Source organism: Elephas maximus, chromosome 4 (assembly GCF_024166365.1).
Source record: "Elephas maximus indicus isolate mEleMax1 chromosome 4, mEleMax1 primary haplotype, whole genome shotgun sequence".
Taxonomy (NCBI): domain Eukaryota; kingdom Metazoa; phylum Chordata; class Mammalia; order Proboscidea; family Elephantidae; genus Elephas; species Elephas maximus.
In genome coordinates this window covers 119,789,314-119,808,610 of record NC_064822.1, presented here as the reverse complement: position 1 = coordinate 119,808,610, position 19,297 = coordinate 119,789,314, and the positions used below count along the sequence as shown (strand labels likewise).

General features: G+C 36.4%; 1 protein-coding gene across 14 annotated transcripts in view; it reads right to left on the bottom strand.

The window, feature by feature from the left end:
* SLC16A7 (solute carrier family 16 member 7) overlaps positions 1-19,297 on the bottom strand; it is a 208,842-nt gene that overhangs the window by 90,113 nt on the left and 99,432 nt on the right. The window contains exon 4 of one of the 14 annotated variants that reach the window (XM_049883743.1): positions 8,020-8,097. The exons of 11 other annotated variants lie outside the window; for them this stretch is intronic. The gene's annotated coding sequence lies outside the window, so the exon portion shown is untranslated. Of the gene's footprint in view, positions 1-8,019; positions 8,098-18,457; positions 18,494-19,297 lie in introns of those variants that run through there. 2 more of the 14 variants (XM_049883747.1, XM_049883752.1) reach the window with 2 other exon arrangements.

The window sequence follows — 19,297 nt, the reverse complement described above, 5'->3', positions numbered from 1 at the left end:
AACTTTGGCATCAGCATTTGGTGAAAAGGAATGCATAAATATTGATATCCTAGGCATTAGTGAGCTGTAATGGACTGGTTTTGGCCATTTTGAATTGGACAGTCACATGGTCTACTATGCCAGGAATGATAAATTGAAGAATGGCATCACAGTCATCCTTAAAAAGAACATTTCAAGATTTATCCTGAAGTACAACACTGTACTTCAGGATAATATCCACACACCTAAAAGGAAGACCATTTAATATGACTATTATTCAGATTTACGTACCAACCACTAATGCCAAAGATATGAATCACACAGATCCCTAAGGAAGTTTCCATATACATTCTACTTTAATCATTATTTGTTTGCCCTGACCTTATTAATTGATGGTTACAGTCCTGGATTTTTCTCTGATTCATGATGAACCAAGGAATGGAACGATACTTTCATAGCCTTTCCTAGTGATGTATTGGTACCCTGTAGCTTATTGTTGTTTCCCATTTTTGATGGTTGTGGAGATATTTCTACATTGCAAACATAATTTTTGCTCCAAATTCTCCATTCTTGTAAAAAAATAATTTGGAATCACCTATAATATTGTTGACTTCAAGTAACCTTTCTAATGATTTTTGTCAATATCTTTCTTTTCCATGAGAGTCTAAGATATAACAAGAAGCTGATCATTGTAGTCTCAGTTCCTAGTATAGTTATTGGCATAAATGGGTACTTAGATAGTTTTTAAAATAAACAACACATTGATGAATAAATAGTTGTGAATATCTGTACTTGGAAAAAACTTATTTTACTCATTGTGCCATCTGTTTTGGCATAAAATAAACAGAAATAAAACTTAAGCCCCATAAATACTTGCTTGAGGTAGATATTTTAAAAGTGTTTTCTAAAAAGGGGTAGGAATATCATGGCTAATGATGGTAGCAATTGTAGCATAGGTGCCTGGGACAAGATTGGCGTTAGATGGCAGCAGTAGCCCAGATGTACCCTAAACAAAAATTCAAGTAAGTTAATATTTGCTGAATGCACCTGGACTAAGGTATATGTGAGTAAATGAAGAATCCATGATTCAAACGCAGAAAAGGACTGAAAAAAAAAAAAATGAAAGGAGTAAAAAATAATGAAACCTGCTATCCCCCTTCTTTAAATCCCCCCACCCCCGCTTTTCTCTCTCATAAACACATACACACACATTCTTCTTCACTAGCCATTAATCATCTCCACAGATAACTTACAGCTAATGGAAGTTCTTTCTCTAACAATTTTGGATAACAATTTGTGGGCTGAACCTCAGCTTTCCACAGATAATCAACTGTTTCTCATTTTTCTAGATACTGGCCTTAAAAACAATCACCTAAGAATCTCTGATTCTAACCAACTATTAAACTTATGTTTTCCTGATATGCATTGTCTGAAACTGTGTATTTGTCATTTGAATTATCGACAGTTTGAATTACACCTGCTTTTTTATGGACATCAAGCGATTTTCTCAGGCAACACACATCATTCCTTTCATAAGTTTCCTTGACTTGAAAAAAGCATTACATGATTGAGCTATTTTTTCTCCTTAATCTTCTTTCAGTTTTCATATTGCTATTTTTTAATAGTTCATAACATTATTATATCAGCATGCAAAATTAATTCTTTTTCTAGTATATTTACTTGATTTTAATTATAATTCCATACTCTGGGCTGGAAGTTATCCCTTAAATAACTCTTTACTTTTAAACTCCTACCTACTTTGTTTCTTCTGTACAGTATCATCTTCTCTCTTACCTAAATCATTGGAAAATGGAGGCAGGACCAATTAGCCCTTAAAAAAAAATCCCAGTTCTGAATGTTCCCTATTCCTTATTAACAACTCTTGAGTTGACCAATAGTTAAGGTCCAATTAATACATATTAATTGACCTCATTTTGTTTTCCTGTGCACAATTTCATAATATCATATGAAATTTAAGGAAAAATCTGTGATCTAGTTGCCAAGTCAGCGAGAAAAGTGAGAGTGGGGACAAGAATGAAGACTAGTAAAGGAACTGAAAAATCAGGGATAAAATCTGAGAAACTGGTAAGGCTAGAAAGAAAGGTTTAACTTGTGCTAGGAATGAAGAGCTAAGCGAGTCTTCTGCGTCTAAGATAATAGCAGCAAAGAGAGGCTCACACCAGCTCTGGTCCCACCAGGAGCCCTGGGAGCCTTTATAGATTTTTTTTTTTTTTTTTTTTTAAACTGGGTAATTGAAGAATGGCGGCTTCATTCTATCTCAAAAAAAAAAACCAAACCCGTTGCCTTTGAGTCAATTCCAACTCATAGTGATTCTATAGGACAGAGTAGAACTGCCCCATAGGATTTCCAAGAAGCAACTGGCTGGTGGATGTGAACCCCAGCCTTTTGATTAACAGCCATACCTCTTAACCACTGCACCACTAGGGTGCATATCTGAGTGTAGAAAACTCTTTTTATTTTATTTTATTTTGTGGGAAAAAAACGAATGCATTTCTGTCAGTTTCCTCTGGCAGAGGAAATTGCCCTGAATTCAGCCACAGCCTCAGAGGAAAGCCTGAGGCATTCCTCACAATTGGCTCTGACCTCACAGTTTATGCTTAATTATCATCAGGGTTTACAGAGGCCAGCACAGGGGCCATAACAAAAGGAATCTTAACAAGTCCAAATTCTAAATGCTCACCCACAATTCTACAAATTTTTCACAGGGCCTTAACTGGATTGGCCAATTTTCCTCCAGAAAAATCAACCCATGTCCAGAACCCCTTTTAATGAAAGACCATCAAATAATCCCAGAACCCTCTGTGTGATAGTTAAATATTTATTAATCTATTTTACATTCATTTCTCTACACATATTAAACTATCATAGTATATTTTATACACATTTATGCAGATAAACCCATGCTGCTGTTTTTAGCTGCCATCAAATCAGCTACCACCCATAACGTCTAACAGAAAGCAATGCTGCCCAGTGCTGCACCATCTCCGTGATCTTTGACGTGTTTGAGCCTATTGTTGAGGCTATTTTGTCAGTCCATCCTCACTAAGGGTCTCCCTCATTTTCAATGACCTTCTACTTTACTAAACATGACGTCCTTCTCTAGAGTTTAATCTTTCCCAATGGCTTGTCCCCAGTAAGCAAAAGGGCAAACTTGCAGACGGGTGATGGAAATATGCCCATGCAAGATATATATTATTCTTTAGCTTTAAAAAATGAAAGGTAGTGTTTTAGAATTTGTGTGTGACAATGGAATATCAGTGATTCTTAGGCAAACAGGAAGGCTTTCCTTGAATTTGAGAAAGGAACTATTTGGAAGACTGCTTCCTGAAGTCCAGACAGACATAAAGTTTATTCCCCTCAACAAAAGCGGTGATAATATTTATAGCTAAATCTAAAGTCAGCTACTGGTACCAGCTAACTTGGTTTCTCAGCAATCCACAGACATGCCACAAGTCTTATGATGGGTTTTATTTACAAAAGGTGTGTAAAAAAATAAATGATACTCTTGAGCTTTGAATATTCTTTCTAAAGATTCAACTACTTGGTTCTTACAACTTCATGAACTAAGAGGAAGTGGTATTTTTAACTATATTTTGTAAATGAGTCCATAAAAGATCAGAGGTACAAAAAGATTTTGCAAAAGTTTAGTGCCCAGTAGATGATCCAGTTGGTACCATGACCAGTGTCTTGTTATGAAGCCTGCTGTCGCTGATTTGCCTTTAACACATCAACTTGGAGGCTCCCCCTACTGCTTACACGTATACTCCTTCACTTTTATTTCTAGGGTGAACTTCCACATTTCATTGCATGCACATGTCCTCCCTTGTCTTGCCCTTGTTCAAATACTTGTTCTTTGGAATTCAGAGAACCACAACTATCATTCAAAGTCTTGAAATTCATCATTATTCCAGTTTATCTTCATGTGTCCCGAAATTCATCATTATTCCAGTTTATTTTCATGTGTCCCTTCCATAATGTTTTTGAGAACATACATTACAATACATCATTTTCACTAGCAAAAGAGTGACTCAGCAACAACTGAAACATCTGGCTATTTCAAGTGCCTTTTTAACAACTTAAGTAGTGGGGTGTACCAAAACTCAAGAGCTGTTCCTTGTCTTCTAGAGATACATACAGGTTTATTCATCTGTGGAGAAGATGACGGAGGATATAGAAGAAATGAAAACTACTAGCAATGGTTAATAGCTAGGCTCTTGTGTGATACACAATGTCTTTTCTCATTCCAATGCACAAAATATTAGAATTGGTCCTTTTACCCAAATAATCTTTTTTTTTTTTTTTAACTTCCTGGCCCTAAACAAACATGCATCAATTTTATAAAGCCTTTAATCAGTCTATTTCATCCAGAAGTTTGTGTTTCAAAATATGGTGCAGAAATAGTGTGCTTAGCAAAAAAGTCCCAAATTAAATCAATATGGGTTAGGAGCCCATCAACTTCTCCATAAATTCCTCTAGATGCCCTATAGATACAGCATGATTTTTTTTTTCACATTCTACTTATAAAGTGGGCTATGTTTTTGCCTAAAAGAAATAATATACTCCTTAAAGAACAACTGATTGGTCTTTTGCTATTTCTCGTTTCTTATCCAAAAGGATACAGCAACGTCAAATGAATGTGCAATGTTTAAGATCAGGTGACAACTCTTCCAATTTCACAACAGAAATTAAACTGAACCAAATCTTTTCTTTTCCAACATGTAATTGAATTAAAATTGGAATCTAATCCTGGGAGGCTATTTTATTCTCCAAAATGAACCATCTTTTAAATCCTATTGACTGATTTACTTTGATACCTAGACAAGAGCTATATCAATAGTGCATGGTCCACAAAATATCAGTAGCAGGAAACCTATTTTTAAATACAAACTATGGCTGTAGGTGAAAGGACTCTGAGAATGCCAACTAATAAATTAATAGGGTTGTACCAACTAAAGTGGTCTTTATAACAGGAAAATCAAGAGTAATATTTGAAATAAGTATATAAGTCTCTACGAAGAATAGGAAATGGAACTTCCATATTAGATAATTCCCCTAATTTCTAATAAGTATACTTTTAAGATTAGGTGACAGCAGTAGTGGTGACATCATTTATAAAAGCCATGAGCCAAGTACTTCCACTGTAAGGATTTTTTTCTTATAGACATTTGTACACGCATGCAAAGGTACAAGCACAGGGAAATATTGCTTATAATTCTGGCAAACGAAAACAGTCACTAGGGAAATACATCATTAAATTGTAACACATTCATCATAAAGTACTAAACAACTGTAAAAAGAATGACGTAGATATATATGTACAGATATGCAATGTTGTTCAAGCTATTGTTGCTGTAGTTGGTTGTCATCGAGTTGATTCCAACTCACAGTAACCCCATGTGTGCAGAGGAGAACTGTTCCATAGGGTTTTCTAGGCTGTGACTTTTTGGAAGCAGATCACCAGGCCTGTCTTCTGAGGCACCTCTGGGTGGGTTCAAACCACCAACCTTTCAGTTAGTAGTGCTTTACCATTTGTGCTACCCAGGAACTCCGTTCAGGGTATAATAAATGAAGAAAAGTAGACTGTAGAACAGGAGAATATGATTCCATTTATTTTAAAGTGTATATGCATAAGGACTAATTAGCACTTATATTTGTATATGAATACAAATTATCTTAAAGAAGACATAAGAAGCTGTTTATAGTAGGTGCCTTTGAAAACTGGGATTGAAAAAATAAATTGCATATAATTTAAATATTTTGCAATGTTTAAGTATTATATCTTATTACATAATGAATTTTTATCTTATTGAAAACTTTAAAATACAAAAATGCTAAAATAAAAAACTTTAAGATATCAATATAAATATATTTCCTAAATGTTAACTTGGTTATGAGTTATAGCATGTACTTCTGTTTGTCTTAAATACGAAATTTCCATACCCTTTTTTAAAATGATTTTTCCTGATGGCTAAATTTTTATCATACTTAAAAAAAAAAACCAAAGCTGTTGCTGTTGGGTCAATTCCAACTTATGGTGACCCCATGTGTTACAGAACAGAACTGAGCTCCATAGGGTTTTCTTGGTTGTAATCTTAATGAAAGCAGATCTGCAGGCCTTTCTTCTGTAGTGCCACTGGGTGGTTTTGAACTGCCAACCTTTCAATTAGTTGTTAAGCACAAACCGATAGAAATTGGCTTCTGCTTATCAGTCTTATCCAATAGTCCTCACAGTATGGTCCTAGTTCAGCACCATAAGCATTACCTAGGAACTTATTAGAAATGTAAATTATTGGGCACCACTCCAGATTTATCGCATCACTCTGAGACTGAGACCCAGCAAATTGTATTTTAACAAACCCCTCAGGTGGTTTCGATGCACACTAAAGTTAGAAAATCACCATTCCAGCCTCTTCCTCTAACACATCTACACATGTTAGGTATAATAATTGTAATGAACTATTGGCATTTCTTGAACCATCATGATGTTTTACAACTCCATATCTCAACCGCTATTCCTTCTAATGAAATGTCCTTCACTACTGTCTTCCTCCATCTAACTTCTATTAACACGTTAAGGTACATGTAAGCATCAACTCCTCCCCTATCTCTGAGGTCTGACATTGATTCCAATCCCATCTACCTTCCTATGTGTACATTTACCATAACACGCATATCATATGACACGTGTATCCCATTTACTTGGCACTCTCCCCTGTTCTTGAGGACGAGATCTATACCTTATTTCACTTAGTTTCCAGAAATAGTAGGTATCTCATAAATATTCCTGAATGAATAAGATTGTAAAAGAAATGCATATCTTAGAACCATGTATTTTATCACTTCTAAATTAACAAGCAGATATGAAACTCTAAAACTTGCTCTTAATCACAGCGTAACTAAAGTGAATAGAAGACATGATGAAGTAAAAGAGCTGAACAAAAGATTTCAAAGGGTAGCTCAAGAAGACAAGGTAAAATATTATGATGAAATGTGCAAAGACCTGCAGTTAGCAAACCAAAAGGGAAGAACATGATCTGTATTTCTCAAGCTGAAAGAACTGAAGGGAAAATTCAAGCCTTGAGTTACATTCTTGAAGGATTTTATGAACTAAAAAATTGAATGATGCAGGAAGCATGAAAAGAAGATGGAAGAAATACTCAGAGTCACTGTACCAAAAAGAATTCATCAACATTCAACCACTTCAGGACATAGCATATGACCAAGAACCACTGGTACTGAATGCAGAAGTTCAAAATGCACTGAAGGCACCATGTAAACAATGCTCCAGGAACTGACAATATACCAACTGAGGAAATACCAAAAAAGGATGCAACACTGGAAGCGCTTACTCTTCTACGTCAGGAAATTTAAAAGACAGTTACCCGGCCAACCAACTGGAAGGAATTCATATTTGTACCCATTCTGAAGAATGGCAATCAATAGAAAGTGAAAATTAACCAAAAAATATCATTAACATCATATGCTAACAAAATTTTGCTGAAGATAATTCAAAAACAACTGCGGCTATATGTCCACAGAGAACTGCTAAAAGTTCAAGCTGGATTCAGAAGAGGATGTGGAACAAGGGTTATCACTGCAGTTGTCAGATGGATCTTGGCCAAAAGCAGAGAACACAAGAAAAATACATGCCTATGTTTTATCAAGTATGCAAAGGCATTCAATGGTGTGGATCATAAAAAAATATGGATAACATTACAAATAATGGGAATTCCAGAACACTTAATTGTATGCATGCAAAACCTGTACTGCACATGAATCAAGAGGCAGTCATTTGAATAAAACAAGGGGCTACTGAGTGATTCAAAATTGAAAAAGACATGTGGCAGGGTTGTATCCTTTCACCTTATTTAATCAATTTGTATGTTGAACAAATAATCCAAGAAGCTGGACTATATGATGAAGAATGTGGCATCCGGATTGGAGAAAGACTCATTAACAACATGCAATATGCAGATGAAACAACTTTGCTTGACAAAAATGAAGATTTGAAGCACTTACTGATGAAAGTCAAAGACTTCAGCCTTCCGTATGGATTTCTCCTGAACGTGAAGAAAACGAAAATTCTCACAACTGGGCCTAATAAACAACATCATGATAAATGAAGAAGAAATTGAAGTTAGCAATGATTTCATTCTACTTGGCTCAATAATCAATGCCCATGGAAGCAGTAGTCAAGAAAGCCAATGACGTATTGCACTGAGTAAATCTGCTGCAAAAGAGCTCTTTAAGGTTTTAAAAAGCAAAGATGCCACTTTGATGATTAAGATGTGCCTGACCAAAGCCATGGTCTTTTCAATCACCTCATAGGCATGCAAAAGCTGGTCAATAAAAAAGGAAGATGAAGAACTGACACATTAAAATTGTGGTGCTGGCAAAGAATATCATCTATATCATGGACTGTCAGAAGAACTATGAATTAATTAACTATGAATTAATCAGTCTTAGAAGAAATACAACCAGAATGCTCCTTAGAAGCAGGTATGGTGAGATTTCAGCTCACTTATTTTGGACACACCATCAGGAAAGCCCAGTTGCTGGAAAAGAACATCACTCTAGGTAAAGTAGGTAGCATTAACAGTACAAAACCCGATTTGTCTGGATAAAAAGAGTCAATTCAAACTTTTACATATATTTTCATGTTCCTTAGAGATAAACTTATTTTAGAGCACATTTGCAGTCTTTTTTCTCTCCCAGAGTCATAGCTTACCAAAAAAAAAATATATATATGTATATATGTATGTATGGCTACACAATTAGGGAAGATGGCAACAGATACATGTTGTCTGATTTTTTTTCTCTCACAGCTTTTAAAGCCAAAGAATCCTTCTACAACCAAAAATTACTCAGAATCCTATTATTCAAACCAGCTACTCTGTTGTAGGGGGGAGGGGAAGGGATAACAGAGAGCTTGGATCCCCACTTATCAGCATCCCCTAACCCCTTTCCTGAAATGGCTTTTGAGGTTCCTTTTAGAAAGTTTAACGTTCCTTGAAGCATAGTTGGAAATCCATTTATAATACCTTTTTGCCTCTCATATTTAATGATATTCCCTGGTCTACCAGGAGAAAAAGAGAATTATACTTAATAAATTTGAGGTCTTCCACATTATCTTTAGTCTTCAAAGATTTTCTGGTGTTTTGTTCCTTTCCTCAATTTGCAAAGAAGTTATTTAACTATGTGTTAGTGGGCATTAGGGAAGTGGAGTTAAAAAAAAAAAATCATAGATGTTTCTAGAACTATAACAGGGCCCGTGAATACCTTTCCCAGTTTTCCATTAAAATGTTCACTTAAAAAAATCCGATAAGAAAAAACAAACAAAAAAGCATAAGCTATCCTCATACCGAGGATACAGATTCAGAAATATGCTAGAATCCTCTAGAAGTTTCTACAAAATACAGTATCATTGAGGCAGGATAAAGAAATAGTACCACAGCAAGATGAGTTAATCTGGCCAGAAGTATGGAGAAAAATGGTCTTCCATTTCATATCAAGACATGCTTCCCTTATCTGTTGAGTCGTCTGCTCACCTGATAGCGGAAGCTTCTTATGAGTCATTGCACATTTTAGAATCTTGAACTTATTTAGTTCTATCTATGACCTATCTCTTTGTGTCCCAATACTTTGTCAGCTATTCTCATGATTCTATAACCCCTGCCTCCACCTCCCTTGGGGGATCATGAGAAAACTGAGAATAACCTAAGCAACCAACTGTGGGTTAAATATATCATTGTCATCCACTTCAAAGAATATTAATACTTACATTAAATGATGGTTCTGAGAATTACAAAACGTGAAATATTTATGATACAATGTTCAGTAAAAAATAATAATATAAAACAGTATGTATACCAAAATTTCAAATAAATGACAAAAGAGATACATCATCCTCACTTCAAAACTTGACAAAAGGGGCATTTTTCCTTGTAGCTATTTTCTCATCACTTATTCATTTTTTTTTTTTTTATTCATTGTTAGTTCTTTGCTTCTGGCCTTTCTTTTGTAAAGTTTGACTAACTTTTCTTTTGAAGATGAACTGTGACTTCCTAATCCTCAAAGACACTGGGCCTCATCTTGTTAAATTTTTCTACAACATACCTTGTAGTTGAGACTTTTCAATCTTTAGCTTCTATCTCACTATATTACTGTGCTTTCTTCCCTGCCTACTTTTCCTCTTCAGGTCTAACATCTGTAGGTTCTCATGAAGGTGATATTGTTGACTCTCTTCTCCTTCCATGTGTTGTTGTTTTTAGGTGCCATTGAGTCAGCTCTGACCTATAGCGAATACATAAAGCAGAATTAAACACTGCCTGGTCCTGCATCATCCTCACAATCCTCGCTGTGCTTGAGCCCATTGTTGCAGCCACTGTGTCAAACCATCTCTTTGAGAATCTTCCCCTTTTTTGCTGACCCTCTACTAAGCATGATGACCTTCTCTAGGGACTGATCCCTCCTGATAATATGTCCAGAGTATGTGAGATGAAGTCTTGCCATCATTATTTCTAAGGAGCATTCTGGCTATTCTTCTTCCAAGACAAATTTGTTCATTTTTCTGGCTGTCCATAGTACATTCAATATTCTTTGCTAACACCATAATTCAAAGGCATCAATTCTTCTTAGGTCTTCCTTATTCATATTCCAGCTTGCACATGTATATGAGGCAATTAAAAACATCATGGCTTGGGTTAGGTGCACCTTAGTCCTTAAAGTGACATCTTTGCTTTTTAAAACTTTAAAGAGGTCTTTTGCAGCAGGTTTGCCCAATGCAATGCATCGTTTAATTTCTTGACTGCTGCTTCCATGGGTATTGATTGTGGATCCAAGTAAAATGAAATTCTTGCCAATGTCCATATTTTCTCCATTTATCATGATGTTGCTTATTGGTCCTTTTGTGAGATTTTCTTGTTTTCTTTATATTCAGCCATACTGAAGGCTGTGATCTTTTATCTTCATCAGTAAGTGCTTCAAGTCCTCCTCATTTTCAGCAAGCTAAATTGTGTCATCTGCATATCGCAGGTTGTTAAAAGTCTTCCTCCAAACCTTCTTCATATACTCCAGCGTCTCAGATTTTTTACTCAGCATACAGATTGAATAAGTATGGTGAAAGTATGCAACCGTGACATACACCTTAAAAAAAAAAAAAATACACCTTATCTGATGTTAAACTACCTGGTATCCCCTTGTTCTGTCCGAACGACTGCCTCTTGGCCTAAGCACAGGTTCCTCATGAGCACAATTGAGTGTTCTGGGATTCTCATTCTTTGCAATGCTATCCATAATTTGTTACGACCCACACAGTGGGATGTCTTTGCATAGAAAAGAAAACACAGGTAAACATCTTTCTGTAACTTTTGCTTTCACCACAATCCATCTGACAACAGCAATGATATGCCTTGTTCCAAGGCCTCTTCTGAATACGGCTTGAATTTCTGGCGGTTCCCTTTTGATGTACTACTGCAGCTGCTTTTGAATGATCTTCAGCAAAATTTTACTTGTGTGTGATATTAATGATATTATTTGATAGTTTTTGCATTCTATTGGATCACCTTTCTTTCAAATGGGTACAAATATAGATCTTTTCCAGTTGGTTGGCCAGGTAGCTGTCTTCCAAATTTCCTGGCATAGACAGGTGAGTACATCCAGTGTTGCATACGTTTGTTGTAACATCTCAGTTGGTTTTCCATCAGTTCCCTGGAGCCTCGTTTTTCACCAATGCCTTCAGTGAAGCTTGAACTTCTTCCTTCAGCCATTCATTCTGGATCATATTTTATCTCCTGAAATGGTTGAATATCAACTAATTCTTTTTGGTACAGTGATTATATTCCTTCCATTTTCTTTTGATGCTTTCTGCATCATTTAATACTTTCCCCATTAAAAAAAAAAAAGTTTAGAATCCTTCAATATTGCAACTTGAGGCTTGAATTTTTTCTTCAGTTCTTTCAGCTTAAGAAATGCAGAACATATTCTTCCCTTTTGGTTTTCTATGTCCAGGTCTTCACACATTTTATTATAACACTTTATCTTCTGGAGCTGCCCTTTGAAATCTTCCATTCAGCTCTCTTAGTTCATCATTTCTTCCTTTTGCTTTAGCTACTCTATGTTCAAGAGCAAGTTTCAGAGTCTCTTCTGACTCTATTTTGGTCTTTCCTTTCTTTCTTTCCTGTCTTTTTAATGACCTCTTGCTTTCTTCATGTATGATGTCCATTATGGCATTCCTCAATGAGTCTGATATTCAGTCGTTAGTGTTCAATGTCTCAAATCTATTTTTGAGATGGTCTTAAATTCAGGTGATTGGATATACACAAGGTTGTACTTTGGTTCTCCTAGATTTGTTCTAATTTTCTGAAACTTCAAATTGAACTTACATATGAGCAACTTATGGTCTGTTCTGTAGTCAGCCTCTGGCCTTGTTCTGACTAATGATATTGAGTTTTCCATTTACTCTTTCCACAGATATAGTTAATTTTATTTCTGCAAATTCCATCTGTCAAGGTCCAAATGTATAGTCTCTGTTGATGAAAAAAGGCATTTGCAATGAAGAGATCATTGGTCTTGCAAAATTCTACCATGCAATCTCTGGTGTCTTTTCTATCAGCAAGGTCATATTTTCCAACTATTATCCTTCTTCTTTGTTTCTTTCACTTTCTAGTCACTAGTAATTATGAATGCATCTTGACTGCATGTTTGATCAGTTTCAGACTACAGAAGTTGGTAAAAATCTTCAATTTCTTCATCTTTGGCCTTAGTGATTGGTAGGTAAATTTGAATAATCATTGTATTAACTGGTCCTCCTTGTAGGTATATGGATATTGTCCTAACACTGACAGCACTGTACTTCAAGATAGATATTGTTCTTTTTGACGATGAACACTATGCCATGTCTCCTCAATTTGTCACTCCCGGCATAGTAGAACTTATGATTTTCTGATGCAAAACGGCCAATACCTGTCCATTTCAGCTTCCTAATGCCTAGGATACTGATCCTCAAACATATCATATCATTTTTGATGACTTCCAACTTTCCTAGATTCATACTTTGTACATGTCATGTTCCGGTTATTTAATGGATGTTTGCAAACGTTTCTTCTCATTTTGAGCCACGCCACATCAGCAAATGAAGGTCACGGAAGCTTGATTCCATCCACATCATTAAGATCAATTGTACTTTGAGGAGACAGCTCTTCCCCAGTCATCTTTTGAGGGCTTTCCAACCCGAAGGGCTCATCTTCCAGACTACATCAGATAATGTTCTACTACTACTTATAGGGCTTTCACTGGCTAGTTTTTTCACAAATAGACTTCCAGGTCCTTTCCTAGTCTGTATGAGTCTGGAAGCTCTGCTGAAACCTATATACCAAGGGTGTCCCTGCTTCCATTTGAAGTACTATTGGCAAAGCTTCCAGTATCACAGCAACACACAAGTCACCACAGTGGTCAAACCCATCTGGGAGCTCTGAATTCTGTAACTAGAATACATGTTAACATTATCTTAACTGAGAAACTGTGAAAGAAATACACCATTAGCATAGAATTTGCTCCATTATTTGATTTCCATATAATGCCTACTAACACCCAGGCGTTTCTTAATACAATGTTATGCAATTTGAGTGAAATGTAGGGAATGGTGAAAAATTAGCAAGAAAGATTTAATGAAGTAAGATTTTGTAGTGCCTTGAATTTGACACTACAGTGTGCCATTGAAGATTTTTGAGTGGTGGGGTGGATCAACTAGAGGAGTCCTATTGGGAGATTAATCCTACTGGGGTACATTAGAGAGAGGCTGAGTATGTAGAGGAGTGTGGGGGGCCAGGATGAGAAATCTAAGGTGACACAATTGTTTGAGGCAGTACTGCAGTTTTCTGTACATAAGGTGAAAAGGGTGTGAACCATGTTCATCAAAGGAAAAATGGAAAGAAAGATGCATTTGAGAGCTATTAGAGAGGAATGACGTGTCAAAGAAAGTGAGAGGGAGAAATAACCTAGGGTTTTCCAGCCAGGAACTGAGCCCTATTACAATTCACAAGCTTGGGAATTTAACATTTCAGTGAGGTGTCCATGTGAAAATGTTCAGGAAGCAGTAAGAAATGAAGAATAAAAATATAAAAGTGAAGAACTATAAAATGATTGTTGCAACAGATAGAAAATTGGAATACCCAAGAATAAAAGTGGTAGCTGAATATATCACACCAAAAAACCAAACTGTCTTGTTGATTCTGACTTATAGCGACCCTATTATGTTATTATGCATTGCTGAATATCTAAACCAAAAATCAAACCCATCGCCGTGGAGACATTTCCAACTCATGGCGACCCTATAGGACAGAGTAGTACTGCCTCATAGGGTTTCCTTGTAGATTCGAATGCCAACCTGTTGGTTAGCAGCCGTAGCTCTTAACCATTATGCCACCAGGGTTTCCTAGAGGTATATAATCTCATGGAGAGTATTATGTCTGTCTACACAGTGCTTCCACCACTTATCTGTCAGTTGGTCAAACTACATAACATTATATCAAGAAACATCTGGGTGTTAGTAGGCTTTGTGTGGAAATCAAGAAGATGGAACAAATTCTACGCTTAATGGTGTATTTATTTCACAATTTCTCAGTTAAGGCAATGTTAATATGCATCGCAACTTGATCTGGTTATAGAATGCAGAGCTCCCAGATAGGTTTGACCACAGAGTTTTTGTTTGTTTGTTTGTTTTTCTTTTTTTAAGAAGCCCACCTTCCTTCCATTTACCCAACCCTGCTGCACTGTCACATAATGAAAACACATGCATCCTTCCACACAAATAAGCAATGCCTTTTTTGTTTTATAAAATCATGAAATTATTTTTAATCATTTCTGAGAGAGAAAAATCTCCCTTCTCTAAACTCTCAAAGCTACTTGATTATGCCATACTGCATTTTGTTCTTGAAATCACTTATGTCTCTCTTCTATCCTGGATTGTAAGCATCTTGAGACCATGAACCATGAATAAACCATATTTATATTCTCTATACTGCCTACCACAGTAACCTCAGTCCAAGTAAATAACTTCATGCCAGGATATGAAAAACTTTACATCATTTCATTTATAATAGTTCATTTTTTCTAGTCATCAGGATGGAGCAATTTGTGTACATTCAGTTATGTACCCAAACCAAAATCCATTGCCGTTGAGTCTATTTCAACACATAGCAACCCTATAAGACAGAGCAGAATTGCCCCATAGGGTTTCCAATGTGTAATTATTACGGAAGCAGATTGCCACATCTTTCCCTTAAGAAGAGGCTGGTGCGTTCAAACCACCAACATTTCAAGCCACGCGCTTTAACCACCACACCTCCAGTGCTTCTTCAATTAGACATACTAGCACTAAAAGATGAAATGATAACTCTAACATAATATTCTAAAATAGACATTGGTGCTAGAATCATTATCTGCAGATGATAAAGTGAAGGTCTACTCAATGGATTTAGTTTAAAAGGAACCCGGGTTTTCACTCTTTCATAATCAGTTATTTTAGGAGCATCAGGAGAGAAGGCCCTTTTCACAGGCAATGTTGTTTTGTTTTTCCACTAAGAGCATTAGCCATAGAGAGGAAAGAGATGTGGAAAAACTCATTAGACTTCTCTCTGAGCTCATGTGTGACCCCAGAAATATTTAGTGGAGAATTTTTTAAAGAATTCAAGGTCCTTGTGAAGGCAGATGAAAGGTGAAGAGTTAGCATAACTGGGGTTATTAATATCAACCTGAATCCACTTTAAGTCATTCATTCATTTGTTCAATAATTATCAGTTGAAAGCTTACTACATGCCAAGCACTGTGGCCACAGTGCTGAACAAAACAAATTTCACCCCACAGAGGTACATTTTAGTAAAAGGCAGAATCTATAAACAAGTTATAAATGCAATATAAAGAAATTGATTATAAATTGATAGCTACAGCTCCTAACTAAAAGGTCAGCAGTTTGAATCCACCAGATGCTCCTTGGAAACTTGGGGCAGTTCTAGTCTGTCCTATAGGGTCACTAGGAGTCGGAATCGACTCGATGGCAATGAGTTTGGTTTTTGGGATAAAGGATATAACCAGGGTAATATGATAGAGACTAACCATTCAGAGGCAGGGATAGAAAGAAGGCTTTGCAAATATAACTAGAAATGAACAAGTAAAATGAGACCTGGACAAAGTTTTGTTGTACTTACTTCTAAAGAATAGAAGCGAAAAACCTCCTTCTCTCCTGCCTGCCTTCTTCTCAATCTAAGGTATAGTAACAGTCAAGATATTTCACTCTCGGTCTAAGATAAAAAAGAGACTAGATATAATAATCTCCTCTATATTCCAAGATTGTTTTCCAAATCTGGTTACCTATTATCTGTATAACACCGTATTGGAAAATGCTCCCTACGCTTTGTAATGCTCAGACTTAAGGTCTTTGGAAGCCTCTGCTTCATTTTTTCTTGGCTATGGGTCCCAGGAACTCAGCCTCCTTTCTAATCTTCTTGTCCCTTGCCTCTCTATCCTTTGTTGTTCTACTCTCACAGTCTTGGCAGCAAAATGGGATAGTTTCCCTAACTCTGCCTGTCCTTAACACCTCTGAAGTTATACAGAAAACTCCTTCCTTTTTCAGGTTATTACAGTTCATCACTGTAGGGAGACAGGTGGGAAAGGAAAAACATGGAGAAGCATTCTACAGCTTACAGAGTATTTACTGTGCTGGTCCTCAATTACAGATCCTGCCTCTCTCTGCGATGATAAACTGGCAAAGCACTTCTACTCTGAGTATTTATTCCTAGAGATACGGGTTACCAAGCTCCTCCCTTCATTCTAAGTCTGCCTTTATGATGAAATCAAGGTAGAACATTGTATTTTCAGGTCTACTTGTTTCAAGCATTCTTTCATTCACCAAATATTGTACTGAATATCTAATTTTAGCTAGACACTGGAAATAGAAATATGATTAAGACATAAGATGTAGTTCCTGACCTATGAAAGAATACAATCTAGGAGGTAAACTATAAACAATTACAACATGGTATGATAAATATCACAAAAGGAGTAAATTCAGATTTCTATGAAGCCTAAGGGAGGGAAAACTAACCCAGATGGTGATAGTCAAGGAACTGTTTGAAGAGGAGTTAAGGTCACACTGAGCTGAGTCAGCTGAGTCTTGAAAGATGGATGGGATTCACTTTCACTCTATAGTGGAGCAAGATGGGAAGTAGGTAGTAGGTGACAAAATACAGCTGGTATATTATGGAAGCAAGAGACATCAAGGGACCATGATTTAGCTGGAGAGAAATGAGGCTGGAAAGTCACAGAGTCCATTCATCTTAAGGCTTTGAAATCTATACTCTGATTTTTGAGCAAAGGAATGATTTGTTTAGTTTGCAATTTAAAAATTAATCCCAGAAATAGCATAGAAAAGATATATAAATGTAGAAAGAAGACACATTAATAAGCTAGTTAGATTCAATGAAGTAATACAGAAGAGCTATGATAAGGCAGAAGCCTTGGGAAAAAAGAGAAAGAAGGGAGATTTAAAAGCTATTAAGGAAGCAGAACCTTGTGTGTACTTGGAAAGTGGGTGATAAGAACAAGGTGAAGAAAAGAAGAATTAAGGATGAAACAGATATTTGACCTAAGGGATTAACTGTAACCATTAAGTAAGATGAACTGAGGCAAGAAAAAGATGTCAGGTTTAGTTTGGAATGAGTTCCAGTTTGGAATAACTTAAAAATAATACAACTGGCTTTGCTAATAAATATATTGATAGAAGGGTTTAGAATTCATTAAAGAAATCTGCACTACATATATTCAAGTTTTTCCAGTTTGGATGTTACTCCAAATTCCAATTTTATGCTTTTATTAGAAAGGAAAATGTATGTATGAAAAGACTTAGAGTCCTAAGTTTTCTTCCCACACTGCTTTATAAATTCAAAGTATCAAAAAATCCACAATACTTTAGTCAATATTTCTATTACAGTGAAACCTGTGAGAGCCAAAACTCTATACGACTGCCTTGTTTTTACGGGTCTCACAAATTTCCACCTTTGATAGGGTGCAGTCTTATCACTTTTCTATCACTCGTTTAGTGGAAAATATTTGAATTTTCCTTCTCTAACAGGTTTCCGCCTTACACAGTTTTCGGCTTTCACAGGTTTTACTGTATAAGGGAAAATACTAAATAAAGACAGCATTAAAACGCACAGACACAAGCAGTGCACTGATAAATACAAAGTTTAGAATAAGGGTTAACTTGGGCAGGTGATGGGAGCAAAGAGGTGAGAAAGAAATCATTTCAGGTGATGTTTTAATAAATTTTTCAGTTGCACAGGAGGTTCCCAGATATTCATCATGTTAATACGATTTCTATAGTATATAAATGTTACTTAAAACTTTTGTATTTATAAAATATATAGTATAGAAAAAAAATAAACAATATTCCTTTGCCTACTTAGTAGATGAGAATGTGATAAAAAGAAATTATATCTTTCCTTGCTTCATTTTCTTCTTGCTTTTTGTTTCCTTCTATTATGTGACATACTTCAATTCCTAGAAAAAAACATAAATTCAAAGCCTTATGATAATTCCAAATACTCTGGAGGATTAAGAAAAGTGATTTCTACAAGTATTTTGAAAAACAATATGGACTTTCCTTAAAAAGCTAGAAAATAGAGCTTGGGAGCCAAGATGGCGGAACAGACAGATGCTTCCAGCAAGCCCTCTTTAAAACAAAGACCCAAATAAACAAGTGAAACAAGTATATTTATGACAAGGTAGGACCTGAGCATCAAAGGCAAGCTTAGAAAATGAACTAAGGGGCAGGGGGAGGAAGACAGGGTTCAGAAGTGGAGGAGAGTTACCAGAGCTGAATCATGGGGAGCTCTCAGGCACCATTTCTGGAGCAGTGGTGGCAGGCTGGTGCTAGCCTTCGGCCACATTTTCCTCAGGGAGAAGCAGCCAGCCACACAGCCTACTCACAACTCCAGAACCAGAGAAGAATGGTGCTCTTGGCAAATGCTAAGTATTTGCGTATATTTTACTGTGCTCCCCGGCCCCCAAGCCAGCTTCAGTGGCTGAATTCCCTGGGCCTGAAATAGGCCCTGTTGAGCACCTAGAGCCATCCTCCCAGCCTTGGAGAAGGAAAAAATTTGCAATTGGGGAAAAGATAATTTGCCAGCTCCACTAAATGGAGGAGCACAGCACAAAAGGGGCTCCTGTCCAGGCATAGACGGTCCATGATCTTTCAGCACCTTTCGCCTCTACATGGACCTGTGTGGGCCTATTTCAGGAG